The sequence below is a fragment of the Crinia signifera genome, chromosome 19 (assembly GCF_055691185.1).
Source record: "Crinia signifera chromosome 19, ASM5569118v1, whole genome shotgun sequence".
In the NCBI taxonomy this organism is placed as follows: domain Eukaryota; kingdom Metazoa; phylum Chordata; class Amphibia; order Anura; family Myobatrachidae; genus Crinia; species Crinia signifera.
Window position 1 is genome coordinate 2,304,225 of NC_139226.1, and position 17,473 is coordinate 2,321,697.

Consider the following 17,473-nt stretch of genomic DNA (forward strand, 5'->3'; position numbering starts at 1 on the left):
CCCCATCTCCTGAGATCTAGGGTGTCTCCTACACCGATATTACGTCCCCATCTCCTGAGATCTAGGGTGTCTCCTACACCGATATTACGTCCCCATCTCCTGAGATCTATAGTGTCTCCTACACCGATCTTCTGTTCCCCATCTCCTGAGATCTGTGGTGTCTCCTACACCGATATGCCATTCTCCATCTCCTGAGATCTATGGTGTCTTCTACACCGATATTCTGTTCCCTATCTCCTGAGATCTAGGGTGTCTCCTACACCGATATTCTGTTCCCCATCTCCTGAGATCTAGGGTGTCTCCTACACCGATATGACATTCTCCATCTCCTGAGATCTATGGTGTCTTCTACACCGATATTCTGTTCCCTATCTCCTGAGATCTAGGGTGTCTCCTACACCGATATTCTGTTCCCCATCTCCTGAGATCTAGGGTGTCTCCTACACCGATATGACATTCTCCATCTCCTGAGATCTAGGGTGTCTTCTACACCGATATTCTGTTCCCCATCTCCTGAGATCTATGGTGTCTCCTACACCGATATTCTGTTCCCCATCTCCTGAGATCTATAGTGTCTCCTACACCGATATAACGTCCCCATCTCCTGAGATCTATGGTGTCTCCTACACCGAAATGACATTCTCCATCTCCTGAGATCTATAGTGTCTCCTACACCGATATTCTGTTCTCCATCTCCTGAGATCTAGAGTGTCTCCTACACCGATATTCTGTTCTCCATCTCCTGAGATCTATAGTGTCTCCTACACCGATATTCTGTTCCCCATCTCCTGAGATCTATAGTGTCTTCTACACCGATATTACGTCCCCATCTCCTGAGATCTATAGTGTCTCCTACACCGATATTACGTCCCCATCTCCTGAGATCTATGGTGTCTCCTACACCGATATTCTGTTCTCCATCTCCTGAGATCTAGAGTGTCTCCTACACCGATATTCTGTTCTCCATCTCCTGAGATCTAGAGTGTCTCCTACACCGATATTCTGTTCTCCATCTCCTGAGATCTATAGTGTCTCCTACACCGATATTCTGTTCTCCGTCGCCTGAGATCTATGGTGTCTCCTACGCCGATATTCTGTTCCCCATCTCCTGAGATCTATAGTGTCTCCTACACCGATATTCTGTTCCCCATCTCCTGAGATCAAAAGGTGTCTCCTACACCGATATGATGTTTCCCCATCGCCTGAGATCTATGGTGTCTCCTACACCGATATGATGTTTCCCTATCTCCTGAGATCTATGGTGTCTCCTACATCGATATGATGTTTCCCCATCTCCTGAGATCTATGGTGTCTCCTACACCGATATTCTGTTCCCCATCTCCTGAGATCTGTGGTGTCTCCTACATCGATATGATGTTCCCCATCTCCTGAGATCTGTGGTGTCTCCTACACTGATATTCTGTTCCCCATCTCCTGAGATCTATGGTGTCTCCTACATCGATATGATGTTCCCCATCTCCTGAGATCTATGGTGTCTCCTACACCGATATTCTGTTCCCCATCTCCTGAGATCTGTGGTGTCTCCTACATCGATATGATGTTCCCCATCTCCTGAGATCTGTGGTGTCTCCTACACCGATATTCTGTTCCCCATCTCCTGAGATCTGTGGTGTCTCCTACACCGATATGACATTCCCCATCTCCTGAGATCTATGGTGTCTCCTACATCGATATGATGTTCCCCATCGCCTGAGATCTATGGTGTCTCCTACACCGATATGACGGTCCCCATCTCCTGAGATCTATGGTGTCTCCTACATCGATATTCTGTTCCCCATCTCCTGAGATCTGTGGTGTCTCCTACACCGATATTCTGTTCCCCATCTCCTGAGATCTATGGTGTCTCCTACATCGATATGATGTTCCCCATCTCCTGAGATCTATGGTGTCTCCTACATCGATATGATGTTCCCCATCTCCTGAGATCTAGGGTGTCTCCTACACCGATATGACATTCCCCATCTCCTGAGATCTATGGTGTCTCCTACACCGATATGACGGTCCCCATCTCCTGAGATCTATGGTGTCTCCTACATCGATATTCTGTTCCCCATCTCCTGAGATCTGTGGTGTCTCCTACACCGATATTCTGTTCCCCATCTCCTGAGATCTATGGTGTCTCCTACATCGATATGATGTTCCCCATCTCCTGAGATCTATGGTGTCTCCTACATCGATATGATGTTCCCCATCTCCTGAGATCTAGGGTGTCTCCTACACCGATATGACGGTCCCCATCTCCTGAGATCTAGGGTGTCTTCTACACTGATATGAGGTTCCCCATCTCCTGACATCTGTGGTGTCTCCTACACCGATATTCTGTTCCCCATCTCCTGAGATTTGGGTGTCTCCTACACCGATATGACAGTACCATCTCCTGAGATTTGGGTGTCTCCTACACCGATATGGTGTTCCCCATCTCCTGAGATCTATGGTGTCTCCTACACCGATATGACGGTCCCCATCTCCTGAGATCTATGGTGTTTCCTGTGTACGGGAATTTCTCCTGTTCCCCAGTTAGCAGTACTGGTTCCTGTGTTATACATTATGTGAAGTACTGGGGAGGGAGGAGGTGTTGAGGATACGTTGGTAGGACGTTTGGGTCTGTCCCAGCTGTGCTCAGCTGTGTGGAGTAAGAACACATTGAGTGCTCCCTCTGGATGGATTTATTTTCTGCCAGCTGTGCTCATAGATCATCCTCCTCCTCTGCAGCTGAGTATAAGCATTGTAATGTGGATGTGCGACGGAGGCCTCACGTATTAGAGGACACTCATTAGCAGACTGTACATCGCTGGGAGCAGGGTACATTGGGAGACTGCGAGGTCTTATGTCCCTTTCCCACGATCAGATGCTGGGGAGTAAGTGTGGGTGTATTGTGGTGTGCCCCTGTCTCCAGGTGGGAATGAGGTGGGGGGTTGGGGGAGAAGATGGTTTGGGTTAGATCATTATCTTGCTCTCTTGATCCCGATAGTAATGATGCATTCATCGTGTTACTAATATCCAGGTGCCATAGAGCAGTCACAGCTACAGGGCACAATACTGCACCTTCTCACATGATGGTCTGCACCATATCAGGGCACAATCATCTAGGCCCAGCGCGTCCTATATAAACCTCATCTCACATGAGACAGCAGCTTAGCCAACGTCCAGGGCCTGGCTGGATGGGCGGTGGTGTCCTGGACCTGGCTAGGTCACTATCATTGTGTCCACCAGGAAATCCATCTTTACACCATGCCTGGATGGAAATGTTAGGGGCTGTGTTAGACATGGTGAGATGGGCAGGGTGCGTGTCTGGGGGCTGGCACATTTACTGTGAGCAAGTGCCGGCTTTGAAGGACGTTCTAGTATAGGGGAGGGGGCGGGGGGGGGGGGGGGGGGGAGTCGGGTTCTGTCCTGGCCTGAGTCTGTCTGTGCTGATCAGCTGATCACTGGCTGATGATTGTGATCACAGGCTTCTTATTTTGCTGATGAATCACTTGTTATATGTAATTAGTGTGACCTACATAGCTGTGATCTATTACATGTCGCAGTCAGCAGACAGAGATGATCTATATAATTACAGATATGGGGGGGCTGTAAGGAAGTCTGTGACTGAGGTGTTACTCCGGGGGTCTGGCCAAAGGTCTCAATGAGGCTGAACTGTCGACATGGATTTTGGATGCGAGCATTAATATTCTCCTGCTAGTTTTACTTTTCTTATAATTCTATTATCTGGACATTTCTGGAAGGCCGGCTGGGTGCACCCGCTGTTGGTATCCGGAACATGGAAGTGCGGATCAATTTATGTAGTTTATTTGTATCACTTGAGTAAATGAACAGAGGAGAAATCTGGACGAAATCAGTATTTGGTGTGACCGCCCTTTGCCTTCTAGGTATTAGCACACTGGTTGTGAAGGAACCTGGTAAGAAGTTGTCCAAAACCTGACCCCAGACCTTCTGTGGATGTAGCCTGCTCAGATCCTTCCTGTAATCTCAGACAAACTGGATGATGGTGAGCTCAGGGCTCCGCGGGGGTCATATCATCACTTCCAGGACCCCGTGTTCTCCAATACGCTGAGGATAGTTCTTACTGACATTGGCTGTGTGTGTGTGTAGCCAATCAGATGCCTCCATGATGGTATCACATGATGGATAAGTACTTGCCAGTATTTCTCAGCATTGAGGACAACATTAGTCCTGACCAAATCCCTACTCCATTTGCTGAAATGAAGACCCAGATTTACAAGGAACCTCCGCCATGTGTCACTGTTACCTGCAGACATCATTATTGTGTTTCAGCCCTTCGGAGAACAAGCTGCTAAATATCTTACATTGTGTCCCATCAGTCCAGAGACTGCTGCCATGTAGCCAGTTCCTTTGTTTAGAGCGTGCTTGGCCTTGTTTCCACGTGGAAGGTCTGACTCTTTTGGCCACGATTCATCCATGAAGACCACTTCTGGCCAGACTCCAAGCATTAGATGTGAGTACCTGGAGTCTGCCCATCCTGAGATGTTGGCCGTGATGGTCATCTTCTGATTTAGAAGGGGACATAAGCAGGGTGTGCCATTTATCTGGTCCTTGTCCGACCACTGCATCTTTGGTCCCCAATGTTGCCCCTTACTTTGTGGCTTGAGCAGCAGATCCTGAAACCCCGGTCTGCTATGAAATCTTTGCCTGGGAGAGACCTTGCTGATGCAGTATACTTGCCTTGTATCTTGTGGCTGTGCTCAGTGTTGCCATGGTGTATGTCCTGTGACATGAAAACAGTCTTACAAAGTCTCACCTATGTAGCAGTTTGACTGCTCCTCACCCAATTCTAAGCCTCCTACACCGCCATTTCTGTTTCAGTTACTGTGTTTCAACCTACATATGAAAATAAAGATTAATCTTACAAAATCCCTGAGTGTGTGCAAGTGTCCCTAGAGGAATTGAGGCTGATGTCAGGACGAAGGGCGGTCATACCCACTACTGATCTGATTTACAGTAGCGTTCTCTTCTGTTCATTCAGTTAGAATTGTGATCATGCTAAAAATAAACTAATAACACTTTTATTATGGCAACGTTGTTCCTGTGCAGCATTGTGTAGTACAGCCAGGTTCAGATCTGATCAGATGACAGCGAGAGGGCCGCGCGCAAATCTGCATATGAATAGTGAAAATATCGCATATCGCTCTCCACCCACAGATTCATACGCAATGCGAAGTCGGTTACTTCCCCCAAACGTCGGCCTCCTGTCTCCCATCCTATGGCTGCTTTGCGTTTGCGATCCATACGCATTTTCTGTTGCTAGTCACCATTGTACAGTGTGTACGGTACACATGCGCAGTAGTTCCATAATTGCGCGATTTGCAAATCGCTGATTTGCGATCAAATCTGGATCGGGCGTAATGTGGGGAATAGGGTGTTGATGTCACCAAGAAATGTGTTACGCCCTCAGCTGCGGCCTTGCAAAAATATCCGCATCAGCTAAGGCAGAATGGCCACCGGAACGGGGAGGCCAGCACCATGTTTTGCGAGTATGGTTGAGATATGCCGCATACCGCCCGCCACCGATTCTTATAACATGTTACATTGACCAATGTATAACAAAATATGACAAAGAGAAGCCCCACCCTGATCTGCAGCACACAACTGCCAAGTGTATCCGTATGACCTGGCTTTGCTGTTACACAATGGAGATAGTCTGCTGCGCCGCAGTTTATTTTGGAAGCACTGCCGTGATATGAGACTAGCACCATCTAGTGGTACCTTTAGGGTATGCCGGTAATGCTGCTGTGTTCCGGATAGTGCTATGGAGCCGTCTCATGTCCTCCTTACACCACAGATATGTTACTACGTAGGCATGTCTCTGGCTGACCATCTCTTATATTATCCTTTACAGTTTATTACAGAGCGTTAGTGAATTTCACCACATCCATAGACTACAGCCCGGACCTGGACAATGTCTCCTCCACTCAGTTTCGGGATTTGTCGGAAGCGATCGTTGACACGGTGAGATGACGTCTGTGTGTGTCCACTGTGTAACATGGTGTCTGCAGTGATTCAGGGCCTTCCCATGTCCCTGTCTTCTCAGGGATTGTCAGTATGTAACTGAGGTGCCCGCTTTGATCAGCCTCTGGTGGTGGCATCAGGTAGCCATGTCCTCTGATCTCCATTGTACCACTGAGGTGTATGTGTGCTGCTATCTATACCTCATACACACTAAATAATAACCATGGTCTCTGTCCTACATTGTACCACTGAGGTGTACGCGTGCTGCCATCTATACTTCATACATACAGAATAATAACCATGGTCTCTGTCCTACATTGTACCACTGAGGTGTATGTGTGCTGCTATCTATACCTCATACACACTAAATAATAACCATGGTCTCTGTCCTACATTGTACCACTGAGGTGTACGCGTGCTGCCATCTATACTTCATACATACAGAATAATAACCATGGTCTCTGTCCTACATTGTACCACTGAGGTGTATGTGTGCTGCCATCTATACCTCATACATACAGAATAATAACCATGGTCTCTGTCCTCCATTGTACCACTGAGGTGTATGTGTGCTGCCATCTATACCTCATACATACAGAATAATAACCATGGTCTCTGTCCTCCATTGTACCACTGAGGTGTACGTGTGCTGCCATCTATACTTCATACATACAGGACAATACCTATGGTCTCTGTCCTCCATTGTACCACTGAGGTGTATGTGTGCTGCTATCTATACCTCATACACACTAAATAATAACCATGGTCTCTGTCCTACATTGTACCACTGAGGTGTATGTGTGCTGCTATCTATACCTCATACATACAGAATAATAACCATGGTCTCTGTCCTACATTGTACCACTGAGGTGTATGTGTGCTGCTATCTATACCTCATACATACAGAATAATAACCATGGTCTCTGTCCTACATTGTACCACTGAGGTGTATGTGTGCTGCTATCTATACCTCATACATACAGAATAATAACCATGGTCTCTGTCCTACATTGTACCACTGAGGTGTATGTGTGCTGCTATCTATACCTCATACATACAGAATAATAACCATGGTCTCTGTCCTATATTGTACCACTGAGGTGTATGTGTGCTGCTATCTATACCTCATACATACAGAATAATAACCATGGTCTCTGTCCTACATTGTACCACTGAGGTGTATGTGTGCTGCTATCTATACCTCATACACACTAAATAATAACCATGGTCTCTGTCCTACATTTGACCACTGAGGTGTATGTGTGCTGCTATCTATACCTCATACATACAGAATAATAACCATGGTCTCTGTCCTACATTGTACCACTGAGGTGTATGTGTGCTGCTATCTATACCTCATACATACAGAATAATAACCATGGTCTCTGTCCTACATTGTACCACTGAGGTGTATGTGTGCTGCCATCTATACCTCATACATACAGAATAATAACCATGGTCTCTGTCCTACATTGTACCACTGAGGTGTATGTGTGCTGCTATCTATACCTCATACATACAGAATAATAACCATGGTCTCTGTCCTACATTTGACCACTGAGGTGTATGTGTGCTGCTATCTATACCTCATACATACAGAATAATAACCATGGTCTCTGTCCTACATTGTACCACTGAGGTGTATGTGTGCTGCTATCTATACCTCATACATACAGAATAATAACCATGGTCTCTGTCCTACATTGTACCACTGAGGTGTATGTGTGCTGCCATCTATACCTCATACATACAGAATAATAACCATGGTCTCTGTCCTACATTGTACCACTGAGGTGTATGTGTGCTGCTATCTATACCTCATACATACAGAATAATAACCATGGTCTCTGTCTTACATTGTACCACTGAGGTGTATGTGTGCTGCCATCTATACCTCATACATACAGAATAATAACCATGGTCTCTGTCCTACATTGTACCACTGAGGTGTATGTGTGCTGCTATCTATACCTCATACACACTAAATAATAACCATGGTCTCTGTCCTGCATTTGACCACTGAGGTGTATGTGTGCTGCTATCTATACCTCATACATACAGAATAATAACCATGGTCTCTGTCCTACATTGTTCCACTGAGGTGTATGTGTGCTGCCATCTATACCTCATACACACTAAATAATAACCATGGTCTCTGTCCTACATTTGACCACTGAGGTGTATGTGTGCTGCTATCTATACCTCATACATACAGAATAATAACCATGGTCTCTGTCCTACATTGTACCACTGAGGTGTATGTGTGCTGCCATCTATACCTCATACATACAGAACAATACCTATGGTCTCTGTCCTACATTTGACCACTGAGGTGTATGTGTGCTGCCATCTATACCTCATACATACAGAACAATACCTATGGTCTCTGTCCTACATTTGACCACTGAGGTGTATGTGTGCTGCCATCTATACCTCCTACATACAGAACAATACCTTTGGTCTCTGTCCTACATTTGACCACTGAGGTGTATGTGTGCTGCCATCTATACCTCATACATACAGAACAATACCTATGGTCTTTGTCCTACATTTGACCACTGAGGTGTATGTGTGCTGCGATCTATACCTCATTCATACAGAATAATAACCATGGTCTCTGTCCTACACTGTACCACTGATGTGTATGTGTGCTGCTATCTATACCTCATACATACAGAATAATAACCATGGTCTCTGTCCTACATTTGACCACTGAGGTGTATGTGTGCTGCTATCTATACCTCATACATACAGAATAATAACCATGGTCTCTGTCCTACATTGTACCACTGAGGTGTATGTGTGCTGCTATCTATACCTCATACATACAGAATAATAACCATGGTCTCTGTCCTACATTGTACCACTGAGGTGTATGTGTGCTGCCATCTATACCTCATACATACAGAATAATAACCATGGTCTCTGTCCTACATTGTACCACTGAGGTGTATGTGTGCTGCTATCTATACCTCATACATACAGAATAATAACCATGGTCTCTGTCTTACATTGTACCACTGAGGTGTATGTGTGCTGCCATCTATACCTCATACATACAGAATAATAACCATGGTCTCTGTCCTACATTGTACCACTGAGGTGTATGTGTGCTGCTATCTATACCTCATACACACTAAATAATAACCATGGTCTCTGTCCTGCATTTGACCACTGAGGTGTATGTGTGCTGCTATCTATACCTCATACATACAGAATAATAACCATGGTCTCTGTCCTACATTGTTCCACTGAGGTGTATGTGTGCTGCCATCTATACCTCATACACACTAAATAATAACCATGGTCTCTGTCCTACATTTGACCACTGAGGTGTATGTGTGCTGCTATCTATACCTCATACATACAGAATAATAACCATGGTCTCTGTCCTACATTGTACCACTGAGGTGTATGTGTGCTGCCATCTATACCTCATACATACAGAACAATACCTATGGTCTCTGTCCTACATTTGACCACTGAGGTGTATGTGTGCTGCCATCTATACCTCATACATACAGAACAATACCTATGGTCTCTGTCCTACATTTGACCACTGAGGTGTATGTGTGCTGCCATCTATACCTCCTACATACAGAACAATACCTTTGGTCTCTGTCCTACATTTGACCACTGAGGTGTATGTGTGCTGCCATCTATACCTCATACATACAGAACAATACCTATGGTCTTTGTCCTACATTTGACCACTGAGGTGTATGTGTGCTGCGATCTATACCTCATTCATACAGAATAATAACCATGGTCTCTGTCCTACACTGTACCACTGATGTGTATGTGTGCTGCTATCTATACCTCATACATACAGAATAATAACCATGGTCTCTGTCCTACACTGTACCACTGAGGTGTATGTGTGCTGCCATCTATACCTCATACATACAGAATAATACCTATGGTCTCTGTCCTACATTTGACCACTGAGGTGTATGTGTGCTGCGATTTATACCTCATACATACAGAATAATAACCATGGTCTCTGTCCTACACTGTACCACTGATGTGTATGTGTGCTGCCATCTATACCTCATACATACAGAATAATAACCATGGTCTCTGTCCTACATTGTACCACTGAGGTGTATGTGTGCTGCGATCTATACCTCATACATACAGAATAATAACCATGGTCTCTGTCCTACATTGTACCACTGAGGTGTATGTGTGCTGCTATCTATACCTCATACATACAGAATAATAACCATGGTCTCTGTCCTACATTGTACCACTGAGGTGTATGTGTGCTGCCATCTATACCTCATACATACAGAATAATAACCATGGTCTCTGTCCTACATTGTACCACTGAGGTGTATGTGTGCTGCTATCTATACCTCATACATACAGAATAATAACCATGGCATCTTCTCTTCTTCCAGCTCGAGTCAGAGTATTATAAAATCCCTGGAGAACAAATGGTTAATGTTGTATATGTCAAGTGAGTATACAGCAGTGTTATGTTATACTGTCCCATATACTGTTTACATCACATATACTATACATATACATCACATATACCTTGTCCCGCCTCTCGCCGGTCGCTGCCTTGTCCCGCCTCTCGCCGGTCGCTGCCTTGTCCCGCCTCTCGCCGGTCGCTGCCTTGTCCCGTTCTCTCCTAACTCGGCCTTGTCCCGCTGTCTGGTCTCTACAGGGTGATTGATGGCTTTGTATTTGTGGAGCTGGATGTGGGCTCAGAAGACAACACAGACGATGCCCAAATCCGCCAGGTGCTGTATTCTGTAATTGACAGCCGCTCCATCGCCAGCTACATCACCTCTACCCAAGGGTTCCAGTTCCGGCGTCTTGGAATTGGTGAGTCCGAGCGTCTGTCTGCAATAACACGCTATGTAAGGAGCTGGTGCCCTCTGTTCTGTCCCGCTTATCATCCCTCCCCTGTTACTTGTGTCCCTGACTCTCAGTGAAGTCCTGAACCTTTCTCCTTTTTAGCACAAACCCAGCCTTCTCCTGCTGGGGTGGACCTCCTGGGTAAGATGCCTGGGTGTGCTGTGATAGGTGCATGGGGCATTATGGCCAGGGATGCCGCGTTAGATGATGTGTGTTCTTGCTGTTGGCATGTCAGATGGTTGTGATACTGATGACGCGTTAGCTGAGCCTGTCCTGATGCTAATAACAGACATGTTTGCGGCGTGTGTGTGGTGTGACCTCGCGGTGCAGACAGGATCCAGCGCATGATCGGCAGATGGAAGATACGGAAGGTGCCCGCCATCTCCTCCATAGTGGCGCACTGGTGGGACTCCACAACTCCTGACCTACAGATTTGTCTGCATACATCTATCCTCCATGCCCTACAAGTTGTGTTGTACATAACGCATGAGCTCTGTGTGACTCGGTAGCACAAAGCATTTGTTTTCACTCGCCCAATGAGACGCACAAGTGGCTTCTGCTGAGTAAAATGACATGCACAAGTCTTCACAGTGACACATGGGATATTCGGCTTTCCCTGGCATTTTGCTTGCAGATACAGCAGCAGATATAATGTTACTCAGCAGAAGCTGCTTGTGCGTCCTATTTCCCCGTACGACGCTCAGCAGAGTCTCCTGTTTATCTCTGTTTCTTACATTTATCTTATCTTCATAGTCTCAACAACTATGCGCCCCTGCACCATCAATGAGTTTACCTGTGCGAATGGCGAGTGCATCGGATTGGATTCCCGATGTGACCAGCGGCACGACTGTCGGGACATGTCCGATGAGAATGGGTGTGGTGAGTATTGGGTTTTACAATAAAGTGACATTGAAACAGTAATAGAGGTCAAGAGACAAATGAGAAACATATGATGAGTTTCCTCCATGTGTCACATATGAAATAGGCAGATAAAGGGATTTTACATCAATGAAAGCTGGAATGTCGAGTAACATACAGGATGTGAACAATGTCTGCATTAAGCATCAAACAAGAAAATCGTAGTTAAGTTTGTTTGTATCTAATATACAGTAGTATTCACAGCTGTGTACATGGAGGAGTAAAAGGGGGTTGTAGCACAAGAGACAAGAGAAGAGAAATAAGGGATGGGAGAGGGGAAAGAAAGAGGAGTGAGGAAAGGGATGGGAGAAAAGATAGGCATAACAATTTCGAATCTGGGTAAGTGCAATGAGTAGAGATAGGAAAAAGGGGAGTAAAAGATATAATGGTTTATGACTTTAGGATGATGAGTGTAGTACAACAGATCCATTGATTAATGATCTCGTAGGCCAGTAATACTTACTTAATCCTGACCAACCGTCTGGTACATTGCTCAGCCCTGACCGCCCGCCTGCTCCGTAGCTCTGGGCCCTGACTGCCCGACTGCTCCGTAGCTCTGTGCCCTGACCGCCCGCCTGCTCCATAGCTCTGGGCCCTGACCGCCCGCCTGCTCCGTAGCTCTGTGCCCTGACCGGCCACCTGCTGCATAGCTCTGAGTCCTGACCGCCCACCTGCTCCGTAGCTCTGAGCCCTGACTGCCCGACTGCTCCGTAGCTCTGTGCCCTGACCGCCCGCCTGCTCCGTAGCTCTGAGCCCTGACCGTTCACCTGCTCCGTAGCTCTGGGCCCTGACCGCCCGCCTGCTCCGTAGCTCTGTGCCCTGACCGCCCGTCTGGTACATTGCTCAGCCCTGACCGCCCGACTGCTCCGTAGCTCTGTGCCCTGACTGCCTGCCTGCTCCGTAGCTCTGAGCCCTGACCGCCCGTCTGGTACATTGCTCAGCCCTGACTGCCGGCCTGCTCCGTAGATCTGGGCTCTGACCGCCCACCTGCTCCGTAGATCTGGGCTCTGACCGCCCGCCTGCTCCGTAGCTCTGAGCCCTGACCATCCGCCTGCTGCGTAGCTCTGGGCCCTGACCGCCCACCTGCTGCGTAGCTCTGGGCCCTGACCGCCCACCTGCTGCGTAGCTCTGGGCCCTGACCATCCGCCTGCTCCGTAGATCTGGGCCTTGACCACCGCCTGCTGCGTAGCTCTGGGCCCTGACCATCCGCCTGCTCCGTAGATCTGGGCCTTGACCATCCGCCTGCTCCGTAGATCTGGGCCTTGACCACCCACCTGCTGCGTAGCTCTGGGCCCTGACCGCCCGTCTGCTCCGTAGCTCTGAGCCCTGACCATCCGCCTGCTCCGTAGATCTGGGCCTTGACCATCCGCCTGCTCCGTAGATCTGGGCCTTGACCACCCACCTGCTGCGTAGCTCTGGGCCCTGACCACCCACCTGCTCCGTAGCTCTGGGCCCTGACCATCCGCCTGCTCCGTAGCTCTGGGCCCTGACCACCCACCTGCTGCGTAGCTCTGGGCCCTGACCACCCACCTGCTCCGTAGCTCTGGGCCCTGACCGCCCGCCTTCTCCGTAGCTCTGAGCCCTGACCACCCACCTGCTCCGTAGCTCTGGGCCCTGACCATCCGCCTGCTCCGTAGATCTGGGCCTTGACCACCCACCTGCTGCGTAGCTCTGGGCCCTGACCACCCACCTGCTCCGTAGCTCTGGGCCCTGACCGCCCGCCTTCTCCGTAGCTCTGGGCCCTGACCACCCACCTGCTCCGTAGCTCTGGGCCCTGACCGCCCGCCTTCTCCGTAGCTCTGGGCCCTGACCATCCGCCTGCTCCGTAGATCTGGGCCTTGACCACCGCCTGCTGCGTAGCTCTGGGCCCTGACCACCCACCTGCTGCGTAGCTCTGGGCCCTGACCACCCACCTGCTCCGTAGCTCTGGGCCCTGACCACCCACCTGCTCCGTAGCTCTGGGCCCTGACCGCCCGCCTTCTCCGTAGCTCTGGGCAGTGGCCGCCCTCCTGCGGGGCTAATGGCGGGCGGTCAATATGTATAAATATTGGTATACCCTGGATCGGTCACCCCATGCTGTCAGTCTGCCCCTAGATCACCAGACCATTACCCATGCTGCTTTGTTATTAGTTATTGGAAAGCTGGGATCTGGGAGATGTCACTGCGCTCAGACAATTACCAGTATACTCCTGTTCTTCCAGCTGAGCCTGAGACCTGTGGCGAGTCGGAGTTCACCTGCGACAGTGGGCAGTGTATCCCCAGGGCGTATTATTGTGACGGGCGACCGGATTGCCAGGATTCCTCCGATGAGAGACTGTGTGGTAAGAGAAGACCCCTTTATTCTGTCCTCATTATAAGCCACCAGCATGTGGTTATACTGAGGGGGTCTGACCGGCCATTGCTTTGATCCATCTTCTGTAATGTAATGTTATTATATCTATATGGTAGAGACTCTGTCCTATTACTGTCTTCTCCAGGTCCAGAACCCCAGCAACCAATCTTCACCACCCCGGCTGTAGTCACCACAAGACGGGTATATACTGCCCGACCTGCCACCACACCGTTACCCATTTATACCAGACCCCCCATCGCTGCCACCACACCCTTCAGGCGCCCATGTCGGAGAGATGAAGCTTATTGCCCCAGTGGGCAGTGTATTCCCAGAGACTATCTGTGTGATGGAGAACGTGACTGCAGAGATGGCAGTGATGAGCTGAACTGTGGTGAGTGCGCCCACACATTCCGCCATAGACATCACATTGTACATCCGGTGCATAAACACACCTCTGTCTGTGCCAACCAGGATCCCTCTCCCCCTGTGACCCCACGCATTCCACCATAGACATCACATTGTACACCCGGTGCATAAACACACCTCTGTCTGTGCCACCCAGAACAACCCCCCCCCCTGTGACCCCACACATTCCGCCATAGACATCACAGTGTACACCTGGTGCATAAACACACCTCTCTTTGTGCCAACCAGAAACCATCTCCCCCTTTTACCCACGCATTCCGCCATAGACATCAAATTGTAATTCTGGTGCATAAACACACCTCTGTCTGTGCCAACCAGGAACCCCCTCGCCCTGTGAACCCACGCATTCCACCATAGACATCACAGTGTACACCCGGTGCATAAACACACCTCTGTCTGTGCCACCCAGGATCCCCCTCGCCCTGTGAACCCACGCATTCCACCATAGACATCACAGTGTACATCCGTTGCATAAACACACCTCTGTCTGTGCCAACCAGGAACCCCCTCCCCCTGTGACCCCACACATTCCGCCATAGACATCACAGCGTACATCCGGTGCATAAACACACCTCTGTCTGTGCCACCCAGGATCCCCCTCCCCCTGTGACCCCGCACATTCCGCCATAGACATCACATTGTACATCCGGTGCATAAACACACCTCTGTCTGTGCCACCCAGGATCCCCCTCCCCCTGTGACCCCACATATTCCACCATAGACATTACATTGTACATCTGGTGCATAAACACACCTCTGTCTGTGCCACCCAGGATCCCCCTCGCCCTGTGATCCCACGCATTCCACCATAGACATCACAGTGTACATCCGGTTCATAAACACACCTCTGTCTGTGCCATCCAGGATCTCCCTCCCCCTGTGACCCCACACATTCCACCATAGACATCGCATTGTACATCCGGTGCATAAACACACCTCTGTCTGTGCCACCCAGAACAACCCCCCCCCCGCCCCCTGTGACCCCACACATTCCGCCATAGACATCACAGTGTACACCCGGTGCATAAACACACCTCTCTCTGTGCCACCCAGGATCCCCCTCCCCCTGTGACCCCACACATTCCGCCATAGACATCACATTGTACATCCGGTGCATAAACACACCTCTCTCTGTGCCACCCAGGATCCCCCTCCCCCTGTGACCCCACATATTCCACCATAGACATTACATTGTACATCTGGTGCATAAACACACCTCTGTCTGTGCCACCCAGGATCCCCCTCGCCCTGTGAACCCACGCATTCCACCATAGACATCACAGTGTACATCCGGTTCATAAACACACCTCTGTCTGTGCCATCCAGGATCTCCCTCCCCCTGTGACCCCACACATTCCACCATAGACATCGCATTGTACATCCGGTGCATAAACACACCTCTGTCTGTGCCACCCAGAACAACCCCCCCCCCCGCCCCCTGTGACCCCACACATTCCGCCATAGACATCACAGTGTACACCTGGTGCATAAACACACCTCTCTCTGTGCCACCCAGGAAACCCCTCCCACTGTGACCCCACACATTCCACCATAGACATCACATTGTACATCCGGTGCATAAACACACCTCTGTCTGTGCCACCCAGGAAACCCCTCCCACTGTGACCCCACACATTCCACCATAGACATCACATTGTACATCCGGTGCATAAACACACCTCTCTCTGTGCCAACCAGAAACCATCTCCCCCTGTGACCCCACGCATTCCGCCATAGACATCAAATTGTAATTCCGGTGCATAAACACACCTCTCTCTGTGCCAACCAGGAACCCCCTCCCCCTGTGCACCCACGCGTTCCGCCATAGACATCACATTGTACATCCAGTGCATAAACACACCCCTCTCTGTGCCAACCAGGAACCCCCTCCCCATGTGACACCACGCATTCCACCACAGACATCACAGTGTAGATCCAGTGCATAAACACACCTCTCTCTGTGCCACCCAGGAACCCCCTCCCACTGTGACCCCACACATTTCGCCATAGACATCACAGTGTACATCCAGTGCATAAACACACCTCTGTCTGTGCCACCCAGAAACCCCCTCCCCTTGTGCGCCCACTCGTTCTGCTATAGACATCACATTGTACATCTGGTGCATAAACACACCACTCTCTGTGCCACCCAGGAACCCCCCCCCTTGTGACCCACGCTTACTGCCATGTACATCACACTGTACATACGGTGCATAGACACACCACTCTGTGCCACCCGGGAACCCCCTCCCCCTGTGACTTCACACAATCCGCCACAGACGTCACATTGTACATCCAGTGCATAAACACACCTCTGTCTGTGCCACCAAGGAACCAGAGAGAGGTGTGGCATTCTGCCATAGGCATCACAGTGTACATCCGGTGCATAAACACACCTCTGTCTGTGCCACCCAGAACAACCCCCCCGCCCCCTGTGACCCCACACATTCCGCCATAGACATCACAGTGTACACCCGGTGCATAAACACACCTCTCTCTGTGCCACCCAGGATCCCCCTCCCCCTGTGACCCCACACATTCCGCCATAGACATCACATTGTACATCCGGTGCATAAACACACCTCTCTCTGTGCCACCCAGGATCCCCCTCCCCCTGTGACCCCACATATTCCACCATAGACATTACATTGTACATCTGGTGCATAAACACACCTCTGTCTGTGCCACCCAGGATCCCCCTCGCCCTGTGACCTCACGCATTCCACCATAGACATCACAGTGTACATCCGGTTCATAAACACACCTCTGTCTGTGCCATCCAGGATCTCCCTCCCCCTGTGACCCCACACATTCCACCATAGACATCGCATTGTACATCCGGTGCATAAACACACCTCTGTCTGTGCCACCCAGAACAACCCCCCCCCCCCGCCCCCTGTGACCCCACACATTCCGCCATAGACATCACAGTGTACA

General features: G+C 49.3%; 1 pseudogene across 1 annotated transcript in view; it reads left to right on the forward strand.

Moving 5' to 3' along the window:
• Window positions 1-17,473, forward strand: part of LOC146042389 (basement membrane-specific heparan sulfate proteoglycan core protein-like) — a 53,303-nt pseudogene that overhangs the window by 27,441 nt on the left and 8,389 nt on the right. Inside the window, exons 4-9 of the transcript XR_014463856.1 lie at window positions 5,882-5,991; window positions 10,395-10,453; window positions 10,667-10,827; window positions 11,614-11,739; window positions 13,980-14,099; window positions 14,256-14,501. The product of XR_014463856.1 is annotated as a basement membrane-specific heparan sulfate proteoglycan core protein-like (transcript). The remainder of the gene's footprint in view (window positions 1-5,881; window positions 5,992-10,394; window positions 10,454-10,666; window positions 10,828-11,613; window positions 11,740-13,979; window positions 14,100-14,255; window positions 14,502-17,473) is intronic.